The sequence below is a fragment of the Mus pahari genome, chromosome 5, assembly GCF_900095145.1.
Source record: "Mus pahari chromosome 5, PAHARI_EIJ_v1.1, whole genome shotgun sequence".
NCBI classification, from domain to species: Eukaryota; Metazoa; Chordata; class Mammalia; order Rodentia; family Muridae; genus Mus; species Mus pahari.
Window position 1 is genome coordinate 156,226,839 of NC_034594.1, and position 10,286 is coordinate 156,237,124.

Below are 10,286 nucleotides of genomic sequence, written 5' to 3' on the forward strand. Positions count from 1 at the left end.
ATCTCTCCAGCCCTGTGCTTTTCTTTCACAATCTTCTTCACATGTAAAATTCTTGTAGAACCCGCCACCTCACTAAACACTGACCGCTGATGTACAAGCAGCAGAGAATGCTTGATCCACCGCACAGCTTCGGGCACAGAGAAAGAATGGAGCTATTGTGAGACAGATACCTAAAACACCCATTCACAAACCCATTATGGAGATGATAAAAATGAAGGGACCCTCACTCAGAGACTGCTAGCTAGCCAAAGAACTCCCAGTCAAAGTGAGTCTAGAATGTGGTCTGAAAAGAAGCTCTTATTTTGCTTTTCCCAGTTGAATTTAGCAACACTTTGGTAGATAAAACCTTCTTCTGTGGCTCTTTGCCTGTAAATTCATATTGGGATCCTGTGATGTGTAAGATTTTAACATCTGTGTGGGCATACTTAGGCAATCAGTAAATGTAAAACATATTTTAAAAGATGATAATGGGGACTAGAAAGGAGACCCAGTAAGAATTTCTGCTGCTTTACGATGGTCAGAGTTGGAATTCCAGGTCCCACATTATGCATCTCACAAATACCTGTAACACCAGCTCTAAGGATCCCACACAACTTTTGGCCTCGGTGAACATGTGTGCACATGTGCACACACACACACACACACACACACACACACGCACAAATTAAAAAAAAATAGGGCTACAGTAATGACCTGCCTGTCAAAGTATGACCACTCATACAATAGTGGTACAAATGTTATGGGAGTAGACAACCACATTCTGCTTTGATTTAAGGTTCAGTCCACAGAATGTGACCTGTAAATGGCTCAGTTAGCAGAACTAAAAACCTGTAGGTAGACAGAGAGACCCTGAATCCTCATCAGTGGTTAAGAGAAGCTTCTTTTTGTAGTAGATGTTAACAGAGATTCATGACTGGTCAATGTTCAGAGAAGGCACTTCTGAGTATTCAGCCATAGATGTGATATCTATACCATAGCTACCTCTTTCTTCAGGGATCACTGAGGAAGAGGGGTCTAGAAAGACTGTAAGAAACAAAGGCAATGGATGACTGCAAGAAAAGTATTTTCCAGACACAAAGGACAGTTGCACATACAAACTCCCAGTACTTGTGACCGTATGCAGAACACCTTCACAAGCTCAAGGAAGTGAAAATATCATCATGAAATGGAAATGTGAGCATGACATTCCACGCTGAGCTGAGGAGCTAAGCCCTGGTAGGTCAATAATGCTCCAGGAAAGGGTATAGTGGTATGAAAAATGATGGTTCCCCTAACGATGGGACTATTTGGGAAGGATTAGGAGGTGTGCCTGTGTTGGAGGAGGTACGTCACTGGGAGTAGGTTTCGAGGTTTTAAAAACCCAAGTCATTCTCAATTAGTGCCCCCTCTTCCTCTCCCCTTTCCCCCTTCCCTTTCCCTTCTCCCCTCCCTCTTCTGCTTCATGCTTGTGGATCAGACATAAATTCTTAGCTTCTGTTCCAGTGACATTCCTGCCTGCCTGTTGCCATGCTCCTTGTCAGGTAATCACAGACTATGATAATTCTGAAACTCTACCCTCTGGAACCATGACCCCAAATTAAATACTTTCTTCATACGTTGCCTGAGGCATGGTATCTTAACAGAACAATAAAAAAGTCGCTAAAATAGATGGCCAAGCAGATATGAGCAGCACTAATGGGTCTTGATGTGTTACAAAAAGAAAACTTGGTTGGGTACAGAATGTGGGAGTGGCCTTGGGAGGGGACCAGAGAGGAGATGAATATGACCAAAATGTAATATGTGAAATGAATTAATAGGAATATTTTAAAAATAAATCTTTAAAGGGAGGAGAAAAGAAGGAGGGAGGGAGGGAGGGAGGAGGATATAGTATGAGGAAGGGAGAGAATGGAGAAGGAAGCAACTCTCCATCCTTAGTGATGAAAGACATCCTTTCAGGTAGGAATAGGAGAAAATGTCATCCAGGTAGAACTGTCTGGCTCTGTCCCACCAGTCACGCTCAGAAGGGAACATGACTTTGACAAATGAAGGTATAGAGTCCCAAGTTGATGACTAGATGACACATCTCCAGATTCATAGGTCCTGAACACATGGGAGTTTAACAGTCTCGTAAATATTAGGTGCTATCTCTTCCTAGCTCTGACAGCTCCTGCATCCATTCATCTCAGTGCTTTGCTGCTTCTTTCTGTACATAGAGGAATTTTCCAGCAATGTTTTATGGCTCTTTTAAATTGCCATTCACACCCATAGGCCATGGAGGGGAAAGGGAAGAGAGGATTATAGAATGACCTACTCAGTGCTATAAATGCCCAGCACTGATTGAGCTATCTGTTTTGTACCACCTGACTTGTCCTGGAATCTCGACAAATGCTGAAAAGGATACATTAACCCCTTTATGTCATGGGAAGATAAGTTGCTGGGTGAGGATTTCCAAGATTCTTCTCACTAGAGTGCTCCTCTCTAGAGAAGGGGGACAAATTCAAGTTACCTCAGCACAGAAATTTCCACAAATTAGTGAGTTAATTAAATTATGTTGGATAAATAAGCTAATAGCTCACTTCTATGACAGCATAGAATAAGCCTAGAAATTTCTCCCCCACAAACATGTGATAAACTACTCAGCTCTGGTCAGCAGCCTCTATGGGCTACCCCAGGTCTCTACTGTATCAGTCTAAAATCTTCTGTTAGAGTCTTGGCTGTGACACCATCAGGGTAGCTGAAGGATTATTGTCCTTACCCTAGTGATGGTTGCAAGCAAATCCACTAAATATGATATCTGCTTCAGAAATGAACCTGAGCCCTTGAAATATAATCATTCAATCACATCCAGAATGGAGGGTCACTGTAGATAAGGATTAGATTCTATTTATCTCTTCCCAGTGAATGAACCCTTTTATCAGGTCATCTACAACTTTCTATGTGTAGCTTTAGCTGAGAATGAAAAATAGAAACTCAAACTTAAGAGCAACAAATAGTGAAGTGGCTGTGGTGGTTTGAATATGCTTGACCCATGGGACAAGGCACTACTAGGAGACGTGGCCTTGTTGGAGGAAGTATGTCACTGAGGGGTAGGGTTTGAGATCCCATGCTCAAGCTCTACCCAGTGCAGCAGAGTGCCCTTCTGGCTGCCTGTGGAAGTGAGTCTCCTTCTGCCTGCCTTCAGGTCAAGATGTAGAGCTCTCAACTCCTTCAGCATCATGTTTGCCTGGATGCTGCCATGCTTCCTANCATGATGATAATGAACTGAACCTCTGAAACTGTAAGCTAGTCCCAATTAAATGTTGTCCTTTAAAAAAGTTGCCTTGGCCAGTAATGAACCCCTAACTAAGACAAAAGTGACATTACAGACATAGATATTATCATTAATCTCTCATGTTACATGAACTTTAACCATGTCACCTGCCTCTCTTTCTACCTTAATCATTGTTTCTCCACTCATTGTTCCTTGGTGTGTCAGGATGTAAAGGTGATACAGAGGTGTGCTCATTGTTCAAAGAGCTCTGGTATCTATGTTCTGAAGTAGAGTATCATTTTTGAAGCGACACTAACTGAACAACAGCGATTCTGGTTAAGAAGGGCCAACACCTGACTCCTTGGCCAATTATTATAAGAACCAAATTTATGTATTTATCCAATGCGTGTGGTGCATATATGTGTATGGATACCCATAGAAGCCCAAGAGGATATCAACATCTCCTATAACAGGAATTACAACTGGTTGTGGGCTGCCACATGGGACACAAATTCCAACCCTTTGCCAGAAGAACACAGAACAAGTACTTCTAACTGCTGAGCCATCTTTCCAGCTGACTCTCATGAGTCAAATGTAGTGGAGGAATGGTAGTCTTCTGTTTCTATGTCACTGACACATCTTACCTTCATGTGACTTGGATGTAGTGATGAGAGACAGACAGGACAGGTATCGGGCGGCCACAGCGGCTGTCCCTTGGACACCTGGGAGCAGTGACCTTCAGTTTTCCAGAGGTCCTCAATGGTTGTGCTTTCATGTGTCCTTAACAATTTATTTTTGACAAATGAGCTGTTGCTGTTGTGGTGGTGACCAGTGTTTCCTCATTTGTAAATATTTCCAAACCCCTTCATAACCCACTTAGCCTAATTCCTGGCCCAAAGCCCTGTCAGTTTCTTGGAGCTGCCGCAACGGGAAAGAGAGTAACTTCAAACAGACAAGCATTCTTTCCCAGTTCTGTAGGCTGCAGATTTGAAACCAAAGTGTCAGTGCACGGTGTTCCCTCTGGTCTGGGGGAGCCAGATCCCTTCCTCTTCTAGCTTAGGTGGTTGTGGCCCCCTCCACATTCCTTCACTCTTGACTACCTACCTCCAAATGCTGCCTCTTTCCTCACATGGTCCCATGTGCATCTTCTGTGTCTCCATGTCTGAGATTCCCTTTCTTTCTCCTATAAACACATCACTCACTGAGTTTATAGGCCCCATCTGACATGTGCTCCCTCACCCTAACTGGATTATTTCTTCAGAGGCCTTATTTCCAGGTGAGTCCCATTCTTAGTTAAGAGGCTAAAACATGAAGAAATAGATATCTTGAGAGAGATGTTATTTATTTATAACCCAATGCACAGAGACCACGATACCAATATGACATACAGAGTTCTCATGCTTAATGTAATCCAGAATCACTGTGAGGTGGTCATGTTGGTGTACGTATACTTATAACACTAGTAGTCCAAATGCTGGCGTAGGGGGATTACATGAGTTCAAGGCCAACCTGGGCTAGATACAAAGGCCCTATCTCAGAAAACCCAAACAAATAAATGAACAAAAATTAACAAAACAAGAACAAAGGAATGTTTGCAGATGAGCAGTCAGAGTACCAGAGAACATCATGGCTATATCATAGTTACATAAAAACCAATTAAACGTTAGCAAAGGGAGATGGCTCAAAGGGTATGAGGGCTTACTGTATAAGCTTGTAGACATGAGATTGAATCTCCACTATCCACACAAATCCATTTATGGTTCATGTGCTTATAATTGCATCATTGATGGGTAGGGATGGTTAGATCCTGGGAACTTGCTGGTCATCCAGCAGAGTCAAAATGTGAAGCTCCCATTCAATAAGAGACCCTGTCCTAAAAGGATAGGCTAGCCAGGTGAGATGGCCCAGCAGGTAAACAAAGGTGCTTGCCACCAAGCCTAATGACCTATATTCTTAGGACCCACATAGTGGAAGGACAGAACTGATTCTGCATGTTGTCCTTAGACATGTACATGCAGACTATGGCACACATTCATTCCCATGTGGACACACACACAAAATGAATGACTAAAATGTATATACTTAAAAAACAATAGGGTAGAGGACAATAGAGGAAGTCCGCAGTCCACACACGTGCATGTACCCCTCCACATAGACACACTCACAATATTTCAGAGAGATCTACTCTGACTACTGAAAACACTAGACCCCCAGGGCTATCAGACTCCAAGCACACCATCTGTGTGTGTTCTCATCTTATGTTCCTCCTCTTGGCTCCTTTTCTCTCTGCCCCTGCCAGAGTAAAAGCCCCATAGGAACAGAGGCATGTGCTGTGTTCACTTCTGTCTGTTCAAGCTTTGCTCGTACACTGGACACATTCAACACAATTGAAGAAGAAGACTAAAGCCTATGATATATATATATATATATATATATATATATATATATATATATATATATGAAGGGAGTCCATTGAATACATTTCCTTTGCCTTACATGGATTCCTATGGTCTCAAACTGTGTGCTCCTCATCGTCTTAATCTACTTTACCCAGTGGTAGACATGGATGCCCCAGTCATTCAGGCATAGCTTTGCTAGGTAGGTAGATCATTCTGTTACTTCTTTTTGGTGCAAAACAAAAAAAAAGCAGAAAAACAAAACAACAAAAACAAAAAACAAAAACAACAAAAAAAAACAAGATTCTGTTGTGCCAGGGAAATGTTAGTGATCCCCCCAAACATACACAGGAACCAGTCTGATGCAACTCATAGCAGGGTCTTTATTTTATTCGAGCTATCTCCGGCCTTCCCCAATGCACCACCATCAAGTAGGATGGTTTTGGTGATGGTGGTGGAGCCTCAAATGTATATCCAGGCAAGGCTTTATAGTAAACAGCAAGGAGGGAATACATGTACAAGCATCTCATTGGAAAGCTACTATGGCCTTTAACATGATTGGCTGGTGCTGGGAGTTAGAACATAAACTTAACTTCTGCTTCCTTCTGCATTGGTGGTCGTTAGGCAAGGGGTGGGCTTCTAACCTGGGGTGCAATTTTGTTGGGAGAATAACCCGTAGACACTCATCTTGTTGAAGGTGTAACCTGGAAACTCTGGTCTTGTTGGGGATTAACCTAGAGACTGGAGATAGGCTCGGGTTTTGTTGGGAGAGAGCTTGGAAATGAATGCTAGGTATCAGCCTGTTCGTTTATCTGAGTTCAAACTTAGGACAGGTTCTCTATACTGGAGTCTGAATTTAAAAGATTTGGCATCACATCACTATCTCAAAAAACAAACAAATGGACAAATATAGACAAGAACAAAGAAATATTTGTAGCTAAGCAGCCAGTGTACTAGACAACATCATGACTGTGCCAATCACTTACACAAAGACCAAGTGAAAGTTAGCATAGGGCAGGGAGATGGCTCAAAGGGTAGGAGGGCTTGCTGTGAAAGCATGCTCATCCTTCTACCAACATTATCTGTTTTTAAAGAACTATGAATATATATCCTGTCACTTAATGGCTTAGAATAGTTCTCAATACAAACAAAATAAAAACACTCAAATACTATAAAATAATTAAAATACGCAAGTACCAAAAGGTGAGAGAATTCTTGCCAACATAGTGTGGTTGGCTAATTCATTGACGCACATGCTTAAGCCTTGTTAGCAACAATGATAAAGGAAGCAGATGAGAAAAGGAGAAAGGAAATCATAAAAGACAAGCAGCACCTACGAAAAGCAGAGGCCATGGCAGAAAAGATGGCGGAGACTAGGAATAATGAGGGAGGGCTGTGTAAAGTGAGGTGGCGACTGAAGGCCACAAGAAATCCTTCCTAGAGCTGATGGTGTAGGAAGAAACAAATACTTGAACTGGAGTAAATAATCAAGTTCAGGGGACAGAGGACTTCCCAGGTGTAGGAGGCTAAGGCCCCTCCCCTGGGCTACACAAAGCTGCACCTTAAAGATGGCACCTGTCGGCTATGGAGCTTGTGGTAAACAAGTCCATATTTGGCAGTGATTTGTTCCTGCTCTTNTGGTTGGCTGAGGCCGCACGCCTGGTGAGGTGACGTGGCCTGCTGCGATTGGAGTGGATAGGAGAGTATAAAAGGGCTTGTAACCTGGGGCTCGGGGAGATGAAGAAAGAAGCTTGCTGAATAAACTGCTGTTAGAAGGACTGGTGGTTGCGTCTTCCTTGCTGGTCAAGAGAGCAGATGCGACACCCAGGAGTCAGACATTGGATATTACCTTTCTGTCTCATTCTCTCTTGGGAAGCCCATCAGGTCAGCTCCTATTACCTTTCTTAGATTAGTGTTGTTGTGTCAATAATTATTAAGTTAGTTAACAAAATAATGAGGCTTCAAGCCCAGCATGGCAGTGAACACCCATACTCCAAGCTCTTAGGAGTCTGAGACAGGAGGATTGCCATGATCACAAGGCCAGTTTGGTGTAGATAGTGAGTTCCAGGCTAGCCTGGTTCACAAGTGTGACACAAGTAGTGGGTTTCACTATGGTGTTTTCACATACATTTGTCACTGTAGTTTGTCTTTCTCTGCCCAACTCCTACTGCCTTCCCCTGGGCCTCCTGTTCCTCTCTTCTCTCTCCAAGGTTTCTTTTCACCCTTATATTTAGGGGGTCCCACTTTGTCTTACACATATTCCACTCCATTCTCTTCCCCTGCATTTGCTAAGGTTTTTTTTTTCCTTCTCATCCTTCTCTTTCTTCTTTCACATTCCTCAAGATGCAATTCTAATCAGCTGTAGAATGGTGAAATTGAAATTGATAGGACTGGGATAATTAGGGTCAGTGAAAGAAGCTGTACACAAAAAGATGGAGAGTCTAGATGTAAGTGCGTGTGTATGCATGTGTGTGTGTGTGTGTGTGTGTGTGTGTGTGTGTCGGGACGGAGTCTGCACATGCACATGAGCTTATGGATTTGTGTTTTATAGACTTGTGCGTGTATGTGTGTGTACATGTGTGTGCATGTGTGTATGTGTGTGTATGGTGTGTTTCATTCTTCTGCAGTTCCAGTATGTACATGATCTTCCAGCTCAAGCCCCAAACCTGAGAGGCTCTACATCTGAGCCTGGGCTCTCAGTTTCTAGAAGTAAAACCTAATTAACTCAGCTTGGATGCTGTAGGACCCTGGCCTCTGCAGCAGCTGATTATGGGGTAGATTGTCAGGGTGACCTCTCAGGTCCTTATTTTTATACAACAAACACTGTACTTATTGAGCCGTCTCCCCAGCCCCATGACGAGCGTGTTTTATTTTCCTCCATTACTGTTGACTTGAATGGTGCCCAACATGGAAAAAATTTTCACTTTTCCAGAGTCATCTTTTTCTCAGAATTACTTTCTGTTCCCATCTTCATCGGTTGTGGAGTACAACAGGCCACAGTGACTACGGGGCAGTTCTGAGATCCATTACCACCTAATCAGCTGAATTGTTTTCAACTTAATTATAATCTTTTTGTTGACATAAATCGTATTTTGTAGGTTACCTAGTGCTTATGGAGGTCTGTGTTTGAATATCAATTAAAGTTGATTAACACTGTCACGGTGTCATTTGAAGCCCTTTTAACTCAAGTGCTTGTAGAAGAATTATCCTGCCTTGTTTAGATATGCTCAAAATTGAGAAAACAGAGTGGTTTTGAGGCATTCTCTGAAGAGGCAAGATAAATATTATATGTTTCCATATTCCACATGGCAACATTGGGTTTGATGCTACAGTGAAAACAAACAGGCCCAAGAACTGTCTGTATGGATTCATGTAATTCATGCTATATGCTTCTTGGGTCAAAATACAGTTAGGTAGAAATAAAAATCATGCCTGCTGATAAAATGAACACAGTTCTAACATCATTTTGCTGCTGAAGATGCTTTTCCACATCTTTACAAATCTATTTTAAGTTGAAAATATAAATCAAAACCCCATGAATACACATGGTAGGCTACATATCCTCCTTTGGCAGCACGGTGTCCCACAGGCAAGGGTGGCTGTCTTTCTTTTCTTCTTTATTGTGATAAAACAGTGACCAAAACCAACCTGTAGAGGAAAGAGCTCATGTCAGCTCACAAGTTATAGTCCATCACCAAGGGAAGTCAGGGCGGAATCCAGGAGGTGAGGACTGAAACGGAAGTCACGGAGGAATCCTGCCTCCTGGCCTGCTCCCCTTTGCTTGCTAAGTTTGCTTTTTTATGTAACCTAGGACTACCTGCTCAAGGGAGGCCCTGACCATAGTGGGCCAGATCCTTCACATCAATCGTTCATCAAGAAAATGCCTCCCAGGTCAATTTGATGGGGGCAATTTCTCAACTGAGTCTACTTTTCCTGTGTGACCTTAGTTGCTTCTCCCAGGGCTATGTGGCTGCTCGGGACTTGTGGCCCCCCTTGCTCCTGCCTAGTATCTCCCAAATGTCACACTGCACACAGTACTAGCTAGACTAGATGCAAATCCCCACTGTCTTAGTCAGGGTTTCTATTCCTGCACAAACATCATGACCAAGAAGCAGTTTGGGGAGGAAAGGGTTTATTCGGCTTACACTTGCACATTGCTGTTGATCACCAAAGGATGCAGGACTGGAACTCAAGCAGGTCAGAAAGCAGGACCTGATGCAGAAGCCATGGAGGGATGTTCTTTACTGACTTGCTTCCCCTGGCTTGCTCAGCCTGCTCTCTTATAGAACCCAAGACTACCATCCCAGGGATGGTCCCACCCACAAGGGGCCTTTCCCCCTTGATCATTAATTGAGAAAATACTTTACAGCTGGATCTCATGTAGGCATTTCCTCAACTAAAGCTCCCTTCTCTGTGATAACTCCAGCTGTGTCAAGTTGACACAAAATTAGCCAGTATAATTGACCCCTTGTCAACTTGACACACAAACGCATCACTAGTAAGCCTCAACCATTAGTTGTTATTCATCCCCCAAGATCTTAAATAACTTTAAAAGCCCCACAATCTTTGCAAGTTCTTAAAATTTCAATCTCTCTTAAAATCCAAAGTCTTTACAATTAAAAGTCTCTTAACTGTGGGTTCCACTAAAATACTTCCTTCAA